General features: G+C 36.8%; 1 protein-coding gene across 1 annotated transcript in view; it reads right to left on the bottom strand.

Moving 5' to 3' along the window:
- The window catches only part of kcnb1 (potassium voltage-gated channel, Shab-related subfamily, member 1), a 62192-nt gene extending 44094 nt beyond the window's left edge, over nt 1–18098 (bottom strand). The window contains exon 1 of the mRNA XM_079629613.1: nt 17796–18098. The gene's annotated coding sequence lies outside the window, so the exon portion shown is untranslated. The remainder of the gene's footprint in view (nt 1–17795) is intronic.
- Nucleotides 18099–20251: the final 2153 nt, after the last annotated feature.

The raw sequence follows: 20251 nt of genomic DNA, 5'->3' as shown, positions 1-20251 counted from the left end.
ATAAGCGTTTTCACAGTAAAATACTGTCTGTTGTAATCAACCATCTTTTTGACTGGCTGGATAAAAAAAAAAAAAAAAAGAAGAAGAATAACATTAATTCCTTTAGTAACGTTTTCCAATGATCAGAGATCACATGCCAATCTGTAGAGATCATTTAAGCAACTGTTCACTTAAAAACAAATGAAAATCATGCTATTATTGACTCACTCTCATGTTGTTCCAAACCCATACATTTTTTTTTTTTACATGGAACTGGAACACAACAGGACAATCTTCAGCTTTTTTTTTTCCATACAGCAATTTTCATTAGTTATCTATCAAGCTTCAAAAAGACATAAAAGCACAATAAAAGAGAATGAAATTTAAGAGCTGCAGCAAAGTGGATGATTTTCAGTGAATGACTTGAAGAATATACTTGGAGCTTGATAGACACGTTCAATATCAACACTAGACTGTCAACTGTCTAACTGACAGTTAAATGTTGTCCCTTTGTATTTCACAACAAAAGATCAGTAAACCGAAACATAAATTGTTTTCATTTCAAGTGTTGCTCCTGTAAAAATGATTAAAAACGCATATAGTACTTCAAATAATATACAATGCCGTGTTCAGTGTTCCAACCAAAGCTAATCCTAATACTGTTTTTATTATGTGAGGATGTTAAAACATCTGCTACATGACTTTTTCAAGTTAGCTCCTATTCTACATACCTTTAATCCTTTATAATTCACACTTCAGTTATTCAATTCGCTCCTACTCTCCTACTAACCCTTATCTTTCTCTTTTTTTTTTCACCAGGTCATGAATAGTTTAATGACTATAATAATATACCTGAAAGTTAGTTCCTTTGAAGCAGGGGGGCACACATTAGGATCACCTCAGGGTCATTACAGGCCGGCTACCAAGAAAATGAACTGAGCCCTTTGCCTGGTGTGACCTGCTGAAAGACTGACTTTACACTTTCCTCACGGGAGTAATAATCAAGGGGGTAATCCATCCGCCGGAAACCGAAGCTTCCCCGGGGGCCGCCATTGGCTATCAAGCCATCCCCTGCTGTTAGCATTCCATTGACTCCCATTCATTTTGGCATCACTTTAACAGCGAATAACTTTACATCTAAAGCGTTTAAAGACTCCATTTGTCCATTAATTATTTCTAAAGAAACACGACAATGTATAAAAGGCTCCATTACCTTGTATCTTACGGTATGGCCCCGTAGAAGCAGTTTTTGTAAAAATAGGCCCTACAGGATTATGGAAAGTAAAGTTCTTCACCGGATATTTGGCAATTTAACATAATTGGTTATGTATAAAGTTGAAATCACATTTGTGGCTTCTATACACCAAAGCTTAATCTCTGAGGTTATGATGTCTGTCTCAAAAGGTTTATGGTTTGATTAAAAGGTTGTTATTTTATGGAGGAAAATTAATGGGATTTTTACTTTCTGGACCCATACTGTTGGACTCTTTAATAGTCACCTATAATTGGCAAATTTACACTGCAAAGGTGGCACAGAAGCACTTCTGAAGTGGCAATTAGGTGTCTATACAGACTGTTTAATACATTTACACAACTATTTTAACTGTATAATGGTTAAGGTGGGTCAGAGCAACCAAATAGGTGGCTTGAATATCGAGCTCGATTCAAAACGGTAAACTTGTAATAATGTTTTTAATTCCAGTGGTACTGGTGGATTTCCGCGGGAAATTCGAGCATGTATTTGCGTCATTACGTCACCTCTGTATGCCTAGGCATAAAGAAGGTGTCTCGGCTATATTGCGTGTGATGATGTTGGAGGTGAATATTATTTGTAGCCTTTTCTCACAGCACTTGATATAATTAAAGTTTTCAATTTGATGGCGGATCCAGAAAGGTTCCAACAACAATCACCAGTGATGAGATTCACCCGTTGTAAAATGCAAAATACTTCGGAGTAGCTAGGCTATAGAAAAAAAGAGACTGCAACCGGCCCACGTGGATAGCCTCCATATCGGAAAAGCTTTTGAAAGGTGGCGTGAACTCCGTGTTTTGAAGGGGTTCATAACGGACGTAGAGACGGCTTTTTTTCTGCTGGACAGGTGAGACATTTCAACAGTTCAATTATGTAACATATAGCGCTCTTGTTCGCTTTTCATTCAGGTAATGAGTAGGCTACTGAAATACAAACAATAGGCATACTGATGTTGTTAACATCAATAATTTTTACAAAGTATATTTTGCACGGTTTGACGTGATATAAGCGATCGTTAGATTTAATCAGCATACTGCAATGCTTTTCCCCCCTTAGTTGGTCAGAAAAAAAAGTGAATGTTCTTACTTGTTCAGATGACATTTTCCGGTGAAAATTATTATGTTGGTCATACTTCCCAAAAAGTAGAATCTGTGATTCTGAATGACAGTATCCACACTGTGGCATAATAGCCTACAGTCGCACATTCTCCTCAAAACATTGGATTCATTCGCGCTGTGCCTTGCCGAAGCACAACTCACGTAAAGTTGATAATTCCGCGAATAACTGCAATTGCAGATTTCAAACAGAGATGGCGACAAAGAGGAAATGCTACGGACTGCAGAAAATGTCAATGGCTTGTTTTTTTTTATTGTTGTATGTAATAGGCTATTGCAGTACCGTGCCTCTGAATCTATGCCTGCCTACCCTCATATTAATTTATTGTCAAATTTATTTCTAGAATGAATTGAATGTGAGATTGAATAAGTGCACTCAATAACGTCCACATTGGGTTCGAACAACCAAATGGATGTTCCCTCAAATAGTTCCCTTAAAGTTTTTTGGATTTTAGTATGAATATGTTAGCCTTACTAAAATCTATAAGCTATATATTGTGCTCCAAAACAATGACACAATTTGCATTAAGAAGACCAAACCCAACATAGAAAATGAAAATCAGGTTGATGTCACAACCCGACGTCAGATTGACGTTAATCTCCAACGTTAGACAGACATTGTATTGTGGTTGAAAATGAACATCAGGTTGACGTCAGAAACCAACATCAGTCGGGGTTCTGACGTCAACCCGACTTTCATTTCCAACCAAAATCCAACGTCTGTTCGACGTTGGATGTTGATGTCAACCCGACATAGGGTTCTGACAACTGACGTCAACCAGACGTCGGGTTCTGATGTCAATCTGATGTCGGGATCTGACGTCAAACTGATCAAATTTCCAACCAAAGTGCATCCCCTGCAACCAAAATCATCCCCCGACTGACGTTACTACTTTCTACTCAAGGACCTTGAATGAAATGTAGTGGAGTAAAAAGTTTCCAGAAAAAAATTATACTCCAGAAAAAGTACATCTACTCAAAAAGTGTACTTAAGTAAATATACTTTGTTACGGTCCACCTCTGCTTATCGCTAATTACTTTCCAAATCCCATATCAACCTCGACCAGTAAAACAATACAAGGTTAGACACGAAATGCTCTTAATTCTTTCAAAGAAATAATATAAAGTTGCATAAATTATACTTGAACTGACTAAAATATTTAAAGGGAGAAGGTTACATTAAAGCATTTTAACATTAGGGTAGATGTTGCATTTTTATGGTAAATCCACTATTGTTTTATAGCCTATACAATAATCTATAATGCAATTACATCAGAAGTAACTAATTAAACTACAGAAAATATAAAAAAAATATTTCTTACAATACTTTGCTTTACTGCTACTAAAGTGTACCATTTAAAAAGTATTCATCATGTATTGTTAAGATAGCAAAACCGTCTTAAACAGAGATTGAACAGAGATGAAGCATAGGTGTCGGAACACCATTCTGGCCTAACTGAAGATGTACATATGGCAACATCCTGGAAATAATTTGGTTTCAGGAGAGAGACTCCCATGTGGTAAAGTAACTTTAGTTCAAATGGCCACATAACTAGATTGGTCATGGATCATAGAGAATTTAAAATGTCAGTTGCATTTGTGTAGAGGCCTTGTATGCAACTGACACATGGATTGAGTTTAATATAACGTATTTTTTTTAGCAGGGTCCATGTTATTGCCCAGAGATGGCCGTTTCGTTTCTTGGTTATCAAATGCAGATGACCATGCTGTTTTCCCACGTCAGACTGGGAATATTGTAGGCATAAAGAAACATTTATTTGTTTGTTTTGCCGTCATCCTGTTTCTGGTCCCACAGCTTTGAAGGAAGCTTTTAGATTTACTTTGTGTGTTTCAGCAATCACATATGCATTTGCATCTACACACACAGGCCAACACAGTATTTCGCCTATTAAGTTATTTATCTAATAAAATTTAGGCATTACAGTATTATGAGCTCCGATCTCTAGGTCTCTGGTCAAACAGTATTCTAGGAGAATCTCACAATAACAAAACAGAACTTTAAAAAAAAATATGTACAGTATATATGTTTTTTTTTTTTTCAAAGAGCAGATTTAGGACCGCATGAGCGTGAGAAAATTATGCATTTTCACTTTTAATGGTTTGACTATAATCCAGATTCAAAAATAGCATTTTCTTAACTATTCTTGACTCATTTAATTATTCTGGCTTATCAAATGCCCCTAACCGACCTCGTTCGCATAGCCTCATTTTTGGGCAAAGCGGTCTCATTTATACGTTTAGATCTGATAAGTCGTCTGGAAGTTAAGCTTATAGTCATGGGATGGTTATTTTAATCTGAATTCCACAATTTTACCATTTACTGAGTAACTCGTCTGAGAAAAAGATGGCATGGCATACTATGTTTTTTCCTCCACTTTTTCCACAACTCTCCTCCTGTATTTATCTAGTTTAGCATTCACCTCAGTCGATGAAAGAAAACCTGTCTAAAACAAAAGCAAATCAGTTGAACAACAATGCTAATTATACTTCTTTAAAAGATACTTCTATACTTCCCTTTCATGGAATTCGAATATGTTAGTTTATAATTGCTGCACTGCGCACTGAGTTCGTTTCCTTGACATTGTTTCAAATAGCACAATGATGCTTCACTTTAAATCAGAAAATAAAACAAGCAAATATAGTTTTCTTGTGAGAAGCTCTAAAGTTGAGCCTTGTTGATTACAAGTTATTATTAATATGCACCATCCCCCAAAAACATCTCACTTTGAATTATAGGTTTTGAATCCTAATTTGCACTTTTTACAACTGCTTTGAGGGCAGAACATGCAGAAATACACTAAAAATTTTACATATTCTAGCATAGCACAGAACATACTGTATCATCCTACCTAACCTTTCTTTATGCATCACTTCCCTGCTTGTGTGAACTGACATTGAACATCGAGAATCCTGTATGTTGTCCTCAGCAGGACATGTGAAACATTTCCATTGCCTCCTACTGGGATGCAACAAACAAGTATATGCAATGAAAAGAACAAAACAAAAGCTGTGAGACATCAATATGCCTAAAAACTCAACTTAAATTTCTTGCTAAAAATACCAAGATGTGCATATGAAATCAACCCATAACGTGTATTACATGAGTTTACACAGAAGTGTAAAGGCAGACACTGATTGCTGATGAAAAAAAAAACACTATTCAAAATAAAGCAAATAAATGCAAGAATACCGCTGCAACACAACTATTTTGAATAAAACATTTCAAATCAAGTTTTTTGTTTGTTTTGGCACTTATTTTTTTGCTGCCGGTATTTTGCATGCCTGTATCTCCTCCTACACCAGAATAATGAACCGAAGTAACGCGCGTCGTATTTAAGGTACACTGTATAACTTTTTCTTCCCTGGATGTTTTTTGCGGGAATTTTCATACAAACTTCATTCTCCCGTGCATGTCTCGTCATATCCATAAAAAGATAAAATATTGCTCCAATAAAGCCTTGTTCACACGGGATGATTTTAAAATTGTCCGCCGATTTTCCAAACCTGAGAGACCCCACACACGAAAAAAAAATAACGGGTCTAACAGTTTTGGTCGTACAGTGTGTGGTGCGCAACCACACGGCAAAATCAACACATCACACACGAACCGATTTGACTCCCGAGCACTCCCAGGTCAGACGGGAAATCTTGCAAAATCCCTCGAGATCAAACGTGACTTCAGAGTAAACAATGATGGCAGACGAAGAGGATGCAGTGGCGATAATTTGTAGTTTGTTTTTAACCGAAAAAAAAACATTATCCTTCATCTCCGATGTCCACCGGACTTTCTGGTGCGCCATACCGCCGGCTGTTTTGATTTTGTTTCCTGGTGCTTCCTCGCCGCCTCGTCACCTCGCTTTCTGATTGGCTACACGCCACAGTCCACAGGCTGCGTGCTCGTTTGTCCCCGGGGGACACCACACACGAGGAGAAATCGGGCCAAAAAAATCCAACATGTTGGATATCCCTGATTTGAGATCGGAGCGGTCCCGACGTCCTTCCGAGCAGACGAGCACAGTCTTAAAGGAGAACTCCGGTCAATTTGAACATTGAGCTAATTTTTTTTGTAAATTTGGAGTGCTGTTAATAATACAGAGAACAACGTCAAAAATCGGTGTTGCCTACACTGTGTTATCCTCTTTTTAAAATGTGCACCCTGTTGACTTCAATGGGGCAAGTTTTAAACCTGCTTTTTAGCCTCTTAACATCCTTGATGTGTCATACAAGTGCCCAGCCATGTGAGTGATTTTTTTAGAGTGAACTCAGTGAATCTGACTGCAGTAGATGTGAAAGATATGAATACAAATTATGTTATTTCAGCCAGCGCAAATACCTGTATTTACTTCCTGTTTTCGGTCGAAGTCCAAAGTAGTCGATTGTCGAGTTCACGCGCGTGATCATAGGGAACTAAATTGGCTGATATAAAATCATTTTTTATTCATATCTTTCACATCTACTGCAGTCAGATTCACTCGTGTTCACTCTGAAGGAATCATCTAACATGGCTGGGCACTTGTATGACACATCAAGGATGATAAGACTAAGAACTGGTTAAGTTTAAAACTTGCCCCATTGAAGTCAACAGGGTGCAAATTTTAAAAAGAGGATAACACAGTGTAGGCAACACCGATTTTTGTCGTTGTTCTCTGTATTGACAGCACTCCAAATTTACAAAAAAATTTTCTCCTTTAACACACCACACACGGCAGGTGTATCGTATTTTACGATAATGGAGCATCCTTAACGGTGAATCGGGGCTAAGATAAGTTGCCATGCGTCGCTCTCTAATAGAGTTCATTGTAAAGCTTTATCTATTGTGAAGGGTACTTTTCTTGACATTTTCATTGAACTTCGATGGTTGATGATGAATAGTACAAGAACAAAAGGATGCAAGATCGCTTAAGGCTGAAATCTTGCAAACACTTGACCGCTCGTGTAAGTAGGCTAAACATTTGTCACTTTTTTTGGGCATAATTTTAATAAAGTTATAAATATCTGGAGAAAGCCTAATATTTTCTAAGACAAACTGTGAAATTCATGATTCAACAACATTGCTGAGTATGTTGTCCTTAAAACTGCAATGAAAAAAAAGTCTCAAAAACGTGGTTTGAAATTCACAAACTACCTTAGTAACCAATTCCGTAAATGTGGCAGCGAAAGCAGGGAAATCTCAAGAGTAGCCAGGTTATCCTGCTATATTTTTCTATTGATATGAAAAATCAGGTACATTTAGCAATTTAGCAGTGTTAATGTTATGATGAACTATGCTTTCTTCACTGATGTTTAGTTGTATAAAGCATTTCTAAGGATAGCCTACTGGTTTTCAGAAGGCAGCTGTCTGACTCAGAGATGGCGAACGGGAACATGGTTTGTGCAACATTAAAAAACATTATTAGCTGTTTGATAATGTATTAAATCAAAAGGCTATGTGTCCCATGTTGTAAACATTGATAGGCCTGCATAAAACACATTACCATTCTGATACATCGACTGATACGAATCAGTATAGGCTATAATTCACTCTTCCACTTCTTCTGAATCAGTTTCTGGTTGGTTCAAACATACATGGCTAAATTAAATCAGTATTTCCAATGCCATTGTGCAGCGTTTACTACAGTGAAGTTGACGAGTGGATCTCTGAGTTAGTGTGAGGGAATTAAGGCGGGGCTCATTTGCATATTCATGGATCTGCCTATACTAAATGAATCAAGGGTGTTACATTCAAACTATTCAAACTTAAGGAGATTTAAAGGAGCTATTTAAAATAATCTTAATTTTAATTTTTTTTTCAAATACTAAGTAAATACAGTATTTTAATAGGTTATGACTTCTACAATGTTGTTTAATTTATTGTGCTGTCCCATATGCTGAACGGTCAGTTCTCACTCAAGATGTGTTTTATGTCCTTGTGTTCCTCCGAGTTCATTCTTTCAAGGTAACTTGGCAAGACCGCTCTCCACAAGAAGAACACAAGTGTTTGCGTTCTTCTTCTTTGCATTTTTAGAATTGAGAAACAGCCAGTGTAAAGCTAGAATTATCTAGACAAAGTTTAAATGGGGTCTGTACTTTCAGATGTTCAGGATGGATTTGTTTTTCTTGATAGCTTGCAGGTGTTTCCAAGCCAGCCACGCTTGAACGTGATTGGTGATCGCTGTTGCTCAGGGTGATGCTGACAGGTGCACACTGCAAAATGACTAATTTCCCTCCCCTTCTCTCCTCACTTCTCTGTCCACTCACTTCTAAAACAGTCAGGCATTTTCAAATTGTTCTAGAATGACCTTTACTTCATCAGACTGATAGTAAATGACTCAAATTGAACCCCAAGTTTTATTGGATTAGTCAGTGGATAGAGGGTTGGCCATGCTTGTATACCTTGATTTGATACATAAATTTTTCTTATTCTATGGTTCCTCCTCTGTTCAGGTGTAACATTTGTATTTTTGGGGGGGAAAGATTTTAGATTAAATGCAGGGTGTTTTAAATTTCACAAGTATTTATTATAGAAAGTAGTAAAATATAGTAAACATTCCATTCTCCTATTGAGAACATCATTATGCATGTCTCACGTCGTTTGCGTGTGGTATTGCGAATTGATGATGGAATGGATCGTATTGAGTGGTGAATGGGTCAGATTGTTTAACACCGTCTCAGCCCTTTTTCATTTCCTGTAAGTAAAGTACCCATGGTGTGAAGTGCCAGCAGAGATTGTTTTTCATGGATATGGGCAGAGATAAGGAATAGCCTAGATGGTAATATCTGTTGGCTGCCCGAGGCTCATCATGCCTTGCATTCTAAACAGGGCTTAACTTTGAGTAGTTCTGCAACTGATTGGCTCTTGTGAGTGGTTCAGCTCTCTTGGAGATGTTTATCCAATGACCTCCCTCATGTATTTAAGGTATTGAATGAGGTGTCAAAGTCATTAAAATGAGAATGAATCCTTATGGGCCTTTTGTGACAGGAGTTGACATGATGTATTGCAATGGTTACTTTAAGGTTTTCTTTTTTGCTTCATGTTGTCACACAGTAACAAATAGCACATATGCCTTATTAAAAGGGTGTGCATTGGTGGTGTTTTTTTTAAAAATGCCAGATCATTGAGTATGATGGCTGGACTCAAGATCGTATCTGATTGCTGGAGAAGTCATTCTCTGCAGGGGAAGATTGATCACACAGGTTGGCATTGATTTATGTGATACAAACAAAATAGCGTAATATATTAACATGTAAACAAACAACTTAGGTGGTTACACATTGTGTGGACCCCAGTGACTTTCAGAGTATGGACAAACACATTATTCAAAATATTTCCTTTTGTGATCCACACAGAATAAAGAAACTCGTACAGGTTTGAATTGACATGAGCGTGAGTAAATGATGACAGCATTTACATTGTTCGATGAACTACTCCTAAGGGAGTGCAAAGCCTATCAAGGAATTTCTTTGGAGATTAATTACTAAGCCATGGACTTTTCAAAGCAACCAAGTGATAAATGCTATGCTCTGCATATAAAGCTGGCATATTTGAACACTGAAAAAGTACATCACCTTTAAGCCTTAAACTGATAATCTTCCTCTCTGTTGGACCACTCCAATTTAATTCACGCTTCCTTTGACACCACTATGCAAATAATTGCATTAAGGATTTGAAAAACATGACCAGAAATGAGATTTAAACCGAGGGGATTTCGATCTGTTCCTCACAAAAAGCCACTGTATTGCTTCAGAAGACTTTGAATATAGTGAATGAAGTATAAGCTTATCTGCATAAGTGTTTCACCTTTTGTGTTTCACAGAAGAAAGAAAATAATGTGAGACAAGAATGTTGGGAGTGACTATTTTTAGTGAACTATTGCTTTGAATCAGATATTAAGTCACTTTCATACTCTCTCTCATTTGTCCCGGTCTACTGTATTGAATAGATTTGAGTAAATGTCGAATTCATAATCTGTTTTCTAAGGTAGCCACAAAGAATGTTAAGTATCATCTGTTCTGAATCTAATAATGAGATAATTATAATATATGTATGTATTGCAAAGGAGCGTGCCGCTGTAGTGTGTGGGGCTTTAGTTCTGTCACATCTACCATATGTCCTGCAATAAGAGACCCAACGACTATGGTTTTGGTCTGGAGAATAAATCCAATCCCGTCCCTGTGACTCGATTCGGCTTTATATTGACATAGTATCAGGGTGTGGAACATGGTGATGGTGAGCTCTCAGCCACTGCATCTCATTTATCCCAATTACACAGAAGACTGCTTGTGTAGGCAAGCTAGAACCAGAGGGGTTACATTAGTGCCGTCACCCAGGTTTAGGGGATGAGTTTAATGGAGGCCAGCTTGTATCAGCTGTGCAGTAAACCTCACTCCCCTGGTCTCGCACTAGCGACTGAGGCTGCAGTCTTTGGCCCCTTTTACACCTGGTATTAAGATGCATTTTGGTCGATTGGATGGGGGTCTAAATAAAATGGGGATAAATGGGGGTCTACAACATTTTGAGCTTGTCCACTTTCGACGACTACCAGATGTAACCGGAAAACGCATTTGACGGGATTGCTTTCGTAGTGTAGACGCTCATGTGGTCGGATGCGTTCAAACAGCCACAAAAGACTGCCTACTCTCCTCCCACTGACCTAATGCGGGAAGCGCGCTAGCCAGACGAGATTAAAACTTTGTCGGCTAAAGACACAAATTTGGTTTGAAAATTTGTCACCAAGCACTATGTTTTCTGGCCATTTCTGATTTCAAAGCGGATTTCGTCCATTAGATCGAAAGATCTGTAAAAGCCCATACATTAACCTGCCCATAGACCCTACCATCGAAGAATGGCCTGGGCAACAGCAAACACGGCTATTACATTTAACATCAGTTCACTATAAGCAACAAGTAGTGGTGGGCAGTATACTAGTTAATCCGGTATACTGGTTTCAATACACGCTACAGAGTATACACACTCTACAGAATTTCGCATACAATATATTTATTTTTTTAAACACCGCCATACCGGTGTGTAGCTGAAACAATTACTGGATCTATTCAATGGCCACAAAGAGTGCTCTGTAGAGTGTATTGAGAGGTGATCCCATTAACTGCATACTAATGGTTATAACGTATTTTAGCAATGGTTAAAACTTTAACACATTGGTATTGTTATTTAACACAACAATAAAAAACCCACACAACTAACTATCTTTAACATGGCAAATACCACGTAGAACCCTATGATTTCCACAGTGCAGAAATCACAGAATCCAGTCTCAAATGCAACGATGTATAAAAGCGGAATGTCATGGAATTAGGCAATTTTGGATAAATAAATAAAAAGTTGGACTGCTTAGTGAAACACTATGTACTTGTGTTTTTGAACATTAAAGCTCAAAAAGACTTCATCTACTACACACACATACTGAAAACACCAGCATCACTGCCATCTCACTTTATGAGGACATGAGTCACTTCACTAGCACATCATTCAATAAAACTATCGTCATATCATATACACACAGAAAAAATTTCTTAATATAGGAGAAAATGAAATCAAAAGCATCTTTAACTCGGGGTGTCTTTAGCCCTGTTGGGTCTTATTGGCATGGTACCATGCCAAAAAAAAGAAGAAAGAGATAATGCCATTGTACCTTTTTGTTTCATTGTTGTTTTTGATCCAAAACTGGTTCAGATCTTACCTTTTGTGAAACCTAAAGCATTTAAAATTCAGACTTCAGACTTCATATGCCTGACAACAAGGAAGCAAACTCTGCCAAATATTTCCAGATGAAAACAGCGGCCCATCATCGTCTTCCCATGAGAAAACAACTGCCTACTAGTTTCCCATAACCAATTTTCCAGGAGGTTTAAACTTCATCAAATGTACTGCGGGTGGTCCAGTTTTTTTTTTTTTTTGAATAAATGTAGTCATGCAAATATTAAGGACAATACATGCAATGTGTACAAAGTGCGCTTGTCGTGACTTCAGCTCTCAGTTGTTCTTATTTCTTCTAACAAACCAGATATGCTTCTAAAATCCCATCTTGATTGAAATTAAATGGGACCTCATGTGAGTGTTGTATAATTTGTGGCTATAGAGTCTTCCACAGTTTTCAATTTTGTATGGTAAGCTTTGAAAAGCAGGCAAAGACGTTGAAATCTCATGAAGATGAATTATAAAATGAAGCGTGAAAGCTGTAGTCAGATCTATGGGTCTTCACCTCAGCAGTGGTGCAAGAAGGATCAAAATCTGGTCTGAGGAGAGCTTAGCTGCAAGGGAAAGCATTACAGTGCACACAAAGTGTGTCTAAATAGAGTCATGCCATCTCAATTTGATACGGGGGGAATAGGATGTTGGGAATGATGATTGGAAAGGTTTGTGTGAGAATGTGAGAGAGCATAATAAACATCTAAAAATGGTTTGGCCATGCTCATATAAATGTATTAAATATAAGGCAATCCCTTATTTGCAGTAAATCAAAAACTGTCTGGGTTATGGAAACGATTATAAAGTTTTAGGCCATTCTAACTTTGAAATACATTTAAGGAATTAAGGATTTTAAAGATTCAACAATGATAGTGACACGATTGCTAAAAGTTTCTCATCTATTTTATGATATAATACAGCTTATGAAAACAAATCAAAATATTTCAGGTGTTCACACTTGGCACGTTTGGGTCAATTGAAACGATCTCTGGTGCGATTGCTCTGTTAGTGCGGTTTATTTGAATAAGTGTGTTCATTTGAATAACCATTCGAACCCTGGTGTACACCAAACAAACAAACAAACAAACAAACAAACAAACAAACCAAAAACAGGATGTGATGTCACAAGATGCAACCCTAAAAAGGACAGAATGCTCAAGCATACCCGTTTTCTCTTGTCATCGCGATGTTGCCCAATACAGTTCGGTACAGGCATCAGAACCGCGTCTCCTCGCAGCAGATCTTCGTTTGTGTGTGTGACGGAGGGATTCCTGCCGCTGTTTTGACTCCTTTGCACATTTTATAAGCTCTTTGTAAAAATATCATCATACACGCATACAATGATTATGTTTAGCCCAACACTGAGCAATGTTGGATGTTCGATAAGTTCTGTCGCAAACTATACGTCATAAAAGCCTCTTTTTTTGCATGTTTACCTTATTCTTTTCAGTCTTGAAAATGACAGCAAGGATTATATGTATACTTTTGTTTTTGGTCTGGAACAAAAGAACCAAAAGAAAACTACAACTAAGTGTGAAGACCCTCTGAGAACAGCAAAATGTTTCAAACCAAAGTACAGCCTTCATACGGTCAATAGACATAGATGGATGGAGGTTATTTAGTTGAAATATTCCCTCCAGTGTTTCTCATAATGTGTTTGTCAGAGAATAGTTTTTACTTCAGAGTTCCCTTTTGACTACACTTCAATATATATATATATATATTTTTTTTTACCATTTCCAAACTGAAATAGGACTGCGTCATTTATTCTCATCCTCAGCCCTTTTGTGGAAGAACAAAATCACTAGATTTGGCATCTGATCTTTATCTTTGTTTTGAATCTTAGGGTAGTAAATTCTTAGGGTAGTAAACAAGTAAATTATATCCACGAGCAATGCTTTGTTTTCTGTAAAATAATCATTATTTATTAATTTTGGATGGACAGAAACTCTGATTATAAATTCTACACTAATTTGCAGCAATTTCTTCATTGCACGAACCAACATTACAATTGTCTGTTAATTTTTTCCTCTGTGCCTGTTTATTATTGTGTTTCATATTAACTGTTCACTTACTTTACACATTGGTCAGATGGTCTCTTGCTTTTAAGTGGTTGGTTTTTAGCCACAATGAAGGGAAGCCAATTGTTTTTATTGTGATTCAAGTCATGACACAAGCATAAAGCCATTACTTGTAAAGAAGCCAGTGCACAAAGACAAATGACTTCCCATGTGAACAAACTAGAACAAGCTAACCAAACACACAAACTGGCTGAGGAGGAAATTAATTACGTGTTTCGGCCTCTACCGAACCATGTGGGGCTCCACTTACAAATCTATAAGAAGCTGTGACATTTTCTTCAACTTAGTTACATGCCATTTAGCAGATGCTTTTCATTCCAAACAACTTAAACTAATTGCTCTGCTTGAAGATATCCTAAGTGACTTGCAAAATGGTGATAATAAATTGGCCTACTCATATACTCATTAACTTAATTGCTCTTTACCAAGCTAAATTTCACTAGCTATGTTCCCATCCAAAGTTGTGAATTTATTCCAAAATTGGGATATCAAAATAACATTTGCGAATAAAGCACTGTGTTCCGAAGAGAAGAAAATCGGCATTTCCTGATAAACTGGCGCTAAATATCATTAAGAAAAATCGTTATCATTAAGTTGCTGCAGTCGGAGAAGCCATGGGGTTTCCTTCTAAATTACAATTGTGAAACGTTCCTTTACCTGGGTTTAAAAGCGTTGTTTAGAGCGAAAAGTGTGAAAGGCCCCAAGCAAGTTCTATTGAGAGGGCAATAAATGATCAAGAGTCAAGAAGTCTAGCGTGGTTCAGTCAGCCCCTGCTGGTAGATGCCGGTACTGTCTGCACCATTACTGTATATGTGCACAGAAATCATATTTTTCAGTTGACGGCCCCTTTATCCTTGTTCCCTGACAAAATAATTTATTGACAAGCAGTTTATAAATTGCATATATTTTACGTTTCACCAGTTAAGCTTTACATGGACTTTTTGTTTTACCGTCTACTGCATTTGAGGTCACAGCTCATGTTTAATAAATAAGGAACAATAAATCAGAACATGATTCAGTTCTGGGTTTTACACACTACAGGGATGGAAAGAATAACCAAACCCAGATGAAAAGTCTCAATCAAGGCAAGCTTTGTCAGTTTTAGGAACTACTATCTTAACCTAAATCTGCTGAACTGGCTCATAGCTAAATAAATCACTTTGAAGTGATTACTTATGTTTGCTGCAGATAACATTCAGTTGTTTAGTTTAATTTCCCTTGCTCTTTTAGGATGCCCAGTATTCACTCTGAAACATCTACGCAAGCCTTGTTAACCTTAACCAAACATTATTTCTAGACAATAGATAATTATTTCTGCTCAACTGCTGCTCCAGCTCAAAAGACAATTACAGTAGTGATGAACTGTACCGAGGCCTTGACCACCATGTAAGGGTCCAGCTGTCTGAGCTCCATGATTTCCTGGCTCATTAAATCTTCCATATGAACGTCTTTATTCCTTCAGAACAATTTGACTCGATTATCTTTATGCACCAATGAAGCAGCATGTTTTAAGATCAAGTACTGGAGTTCATTTGGATATATACAGTGTAAGCGCTGACCTCTAAGATCAAGCGAAGTCTCTATTTGCTCAGTTTACCGTGGTTTATACCACACAAACTTCTCGTTTGATCTCCACATCATAGGTCATGAACACGTTTTTGAGCCCAAATCCACGTAAAACAGGATTTGAAATCTAGAATGCAGCTTGATGTGGTTTAAGTGAATAGCAGACGGGTAATGATGACATTCACATCAGTGTTTGATGAAGCGTTTTCTTCATTACTCCGATTACGATGTATAGTTAGAATGCTTTGGCTTGTAGGGCTGTCAATCTATTAAAATTTGTGAACAAATAAACATTTAATTGCATATATCGTGTACTGAGAAATCCCTTATTACAAACTTTGTTTCATGCTGCATAAATGTTTTTTCTCTCTAGTTAATTTAATATATATATATAAAATTATATATAAAAAATATAATTTTTATATTTTTGATTAATCATGCTAAATTAACCTGCAATATTGACAACTCTCTGGCCATTGTAATTCAATTTTGAGACGGAATGGATTTGAAATGGATTATTCCTATAAGTTAACATAAAAATTGCATTGCACTTTTTACCAGTTGCGTTACATTTAAAACCACCCTGTGTCATACAGATCTCTATATTTATAAAGACAAATGATTGCAATAAACTGAGGTAAGAATTTATCTGTGTGATGGATCCCTTTTTTTTTTTTTGTGCGTGTATGCTTGTGGTCATTTACGTACTCAATGTGTTATTTCTTGTGATAAAGTGCAGAGCTGGGAGTCTGAGGGAGTCGAGCAGGTTGATGATGTTCTCACACTCCAAACATGTTCAGACACTTGCAGCTGATAATGCAGATCAGGATTAGCGGATTCATTGTGACACTAAATGCTTGTATGATAGACAGTTTAATTCTTGACAGTAATTTAATGTGTTGCAGAATGTATCCATTAGGGGTGTAACAATATATCGTGCCACAATATATCGCAATACAAAAATGCAACAATACGTATCGTGGATAGTGACAATATGTATCGTGGATAGTTCACCCAAAATAGAAATTACTGTATAAGAAAAAAATCATGTTTTCAGAGTTTTAGTGTCAGTACTACATTAAACTACTATATAATGTTGATTATAATGTATAATAATGCAATGGTCAGCTTCAGAATCATGAATATTTTTATTCTGGTGTCACCATTGTCCTTGAATTACAAGCACCAAGTCCAAACCTGTTCATTTAAACCCACAATGTAATATCAAAGTTAGTATTTTAATCAACAGTACATTTTTTGTTAACCCTTTATCATATGTCTTGGGAGTATCGCAATAATATCATATCGTGTGTTCAGTATCGTGATATATATCGAATCGTGAAATGAAGGTATCGTTACACCCCTAGTATCCATATAAAAGAAAGTTTGTAGGTGTGGTTGAGCCTGCACAATTTCCATGACATCAATTGACATGACCCAATTTGAAGATTCCTTAAGGTTTTTGTTGTCACCGTGGTATCCGAGGTATTGTCCTTAAAAATGACATGTTGACAGTAGAACAATAGGTTGGAAATGCGCATATTATTGAGAAGTACTATAGAACGACATATAATTCACACTTTGACAATGTGACTGAAGGTAATGCATTACACAGAGTATTTGCAGAAGAGGAAAGAAAGGCCCTTGACATTTGAAGATGATTGTTGAACACCCACGTCTCAGGTTCAAATCTGTGGCATTGCCAGAGAAGGAAAAGTAAAGTCAGAAGAAACATTATTTTCTGAATCACGGGAAAACCGATGACAACCATTAAAGAGCAGATATAATGCAGAAATTCATTTAAGAAACATGACAGATCAAAATGTGATGCATTCACAACGATTATGCAAATTGATTTAAAAGCTACCAAAGACCACATTTTATTTATCAGAACACTGAATGTCATAACATTTCATTTTTATATGATGTAGATGAAAACCTTCACATTTTGTCTGCAAAAAACTCAAAAAAGAAAAATGGCTTTTTGTGGCAACATGCCACAGTGGCACGTGAGGTCACTATTCTGAGGTTGTCACATCACATATGAAAACCTGCCATTAAACGAGCTTCTAAAAAAGCAAGCTGTGCCTTACCTTTTGAATGAAGAGCTTTTGTGGCTTCATGTGGGGACTTCTTCATGTGACATGCATTAGATGCTAAATTACTGGTGAAAATGAAAGACGAGTGCTACATTAGCACTTGGAAGCCACTTCCATTTGTGTTGAGTAGGGTTCTCGCTGTATGTGAATGATTGAGCGAGTAAGTTCCCTGCCGTTTCAATGCTAAATGAATGAAATGACAGACCCATTGTAACGATGCATGCAGGGAGGCCGAAGACAAAAGACTCAAGTTCTCACAAAACAATAATAAATGTAATTCTTACTCAAAAAGCAAGCAAACAGGCAGTGCAAACACATCTCAACATAACAGAGACTGGACAAAGAGTGCAGGCAAGGGAATCAAGCGAATAAATGACACACAGCTGAAACCAATGAACTAATAATGGCGGTAACCATGGAAACTGAACAAAGGCGGGAAACTGATCAAAGGGACATGTGAAACTTAGACATGAACAAAACAGGGAAACAGATAAAAAACAAACATAACCCTGACACCCATGTCCATATAGCACTTTTCCACACAACATATATGAAACCTGCAAATGGAAGATGAGTGTTTCATTAAAAACCTAGGACACTGCTTGTACTTGTTAATTGGTTTCACTGAATACTTAAATATAATGTAAACAAATAACCAATTAGGGTATTAAACATTAGTTTTCATATCTTGATAAACCTCTTGCAACAAGATTGGATTTTTAGGATTTTTCTCTGAACTATTCCTTAGTTAAGCCCGAATGTTTTGACTTAAGATGCTGATAATAAGGTAGATCAATTATGTAAGACAGCAAATGCATAATGACATGTATGATGTATGATCAGCATTTCAACAATGCATAATTTGCATAAAGTCTGCAATATGTTGCTAAGTTATATAGTGAAGAAAAAGTGGGATAGGTATTTCATTGCCCATGCAATTTTTGAAAATTCTCTTAAGATATTTTTTCTTTTTTTGAAGAATTGCCTCAGTAAGACTTTGACAGAAGAGACAAACATTGGAAGTGGAAGATGGCTGATTGATATTCAGACGATTGCTTAAACAAGTTTGAATAATGACCGTGAAGATACATCGTTTATCTATTCTGTGGCCATGAATTATTTAAGTCAAATTCTCTGTAGGGGAATTTACTTTTAAGACCCGATGGCGCTTCACTTCTTCTGTACTGAGCTGTTAAACAGGCATCTGACCTGCATTTTTGACTGCTGTGGTCTCTGATACACACTTGCATTTGTTCATTTTGTGGACATTTTACTATAAGCAATTTCATCTAACTGGTTATCCAATTTGCCATACTTTACTGTACATATTATATAATATAGTCATCAGCAAGACCTTCAAGCATTGAATTAATGATTAATTTGTTGCTTGCGCCTAATGGAAATATGTTAAGACATCTGCAGTTTTAATGTGTCTGACCTCTTAAGGGGTTTAGTTTCATTTAAAACAGTAGCTTGCATACAAATGTGCTGATACATATCTCTAAGTGTATGTTTGTCTGCTGAGAAAAAAAGTCAAATTATATGTCTGCTAAAAGGCTATTTTTCATTTTATCGTTCTATTCCTTAGCAAGCCTAAATATATTAGCATGCTCACAAATATGAAGTCTCTGATATTGAGTTTCCTTTAGGCAATGTCAGTAATAATGTCATGTATCATCACAGCTAGATTTGAAACAAAGCATTATGTACTGTATCACAACGCCTCAAACCAGAGCAATGCATCACGAGTCACGACTTTGAGGCTTTGAGTAATAACCGTAAGACGGCATCATTTTCATCCTAATGGTAACAGTTTTTACCAAATATAATTTCTATTTACATTTACATTTATTCATTTAGCAGATGCTTTTATCCAAAGTGACTTACAAATGAGAAATTGTGCTGAAGGAGAGTATATACAGTAGGAGAAAGGAGAAAAATGTATTCAGGGAGAAAGTGGTATTTCTTTGATAAGACAAATGGTTTATTGTACTGCTATGAGTAATTGCAAATAACATTAATACATGAACCCCTGAGTAAATTTATTTAAATACTTGATGCATCCAATTGACAGGTGATCTGACCAATCATACTTCGCCATCCGCCATTTTGTTGGACAAAGCAGTCAGGCAGTCGGTTAAAACAACATTCCTTCTTATGTTCATTCATGTTTATTTGATGCTATAAATGAACTTGAAGGAAGAGATGATCTACAGCGATCTGACAGACACATTAAAGAGACACAAAACGGTGTTTATTGTTTAAATTTCTTTTAAAAAATTACCAAATTTGAAAGGTGAGACTTTGTTTAATACGTTTAATATCAAAAGTAACCGAAAAGTAACCCGGTCTGTCCTGTACTGTCAGCGTGTTAGTCTCCTCTCTGCTCCACGATGTATTTCTCACTCATGAGAGCGGCATAGCTTGTCGGGCATAGCGACAGTAACTAA

Source organism: Phoxinus phoxinus (assembly GCF_949152265.1).
Source record: "Phoxinus phoxinus genome assembly, chromosome: 11".
NCBI classification, from domain to species: domain Eukaryota; kingdom Metazoa; phylum Chordata; class Actinopteri; order Cypriniformes; family Leuciscidae; genus Phoxinus; species Phoxinus phoxinus.
This window is presented reverse-complemented; position numbering and strand designations above follow the sequence as displayed.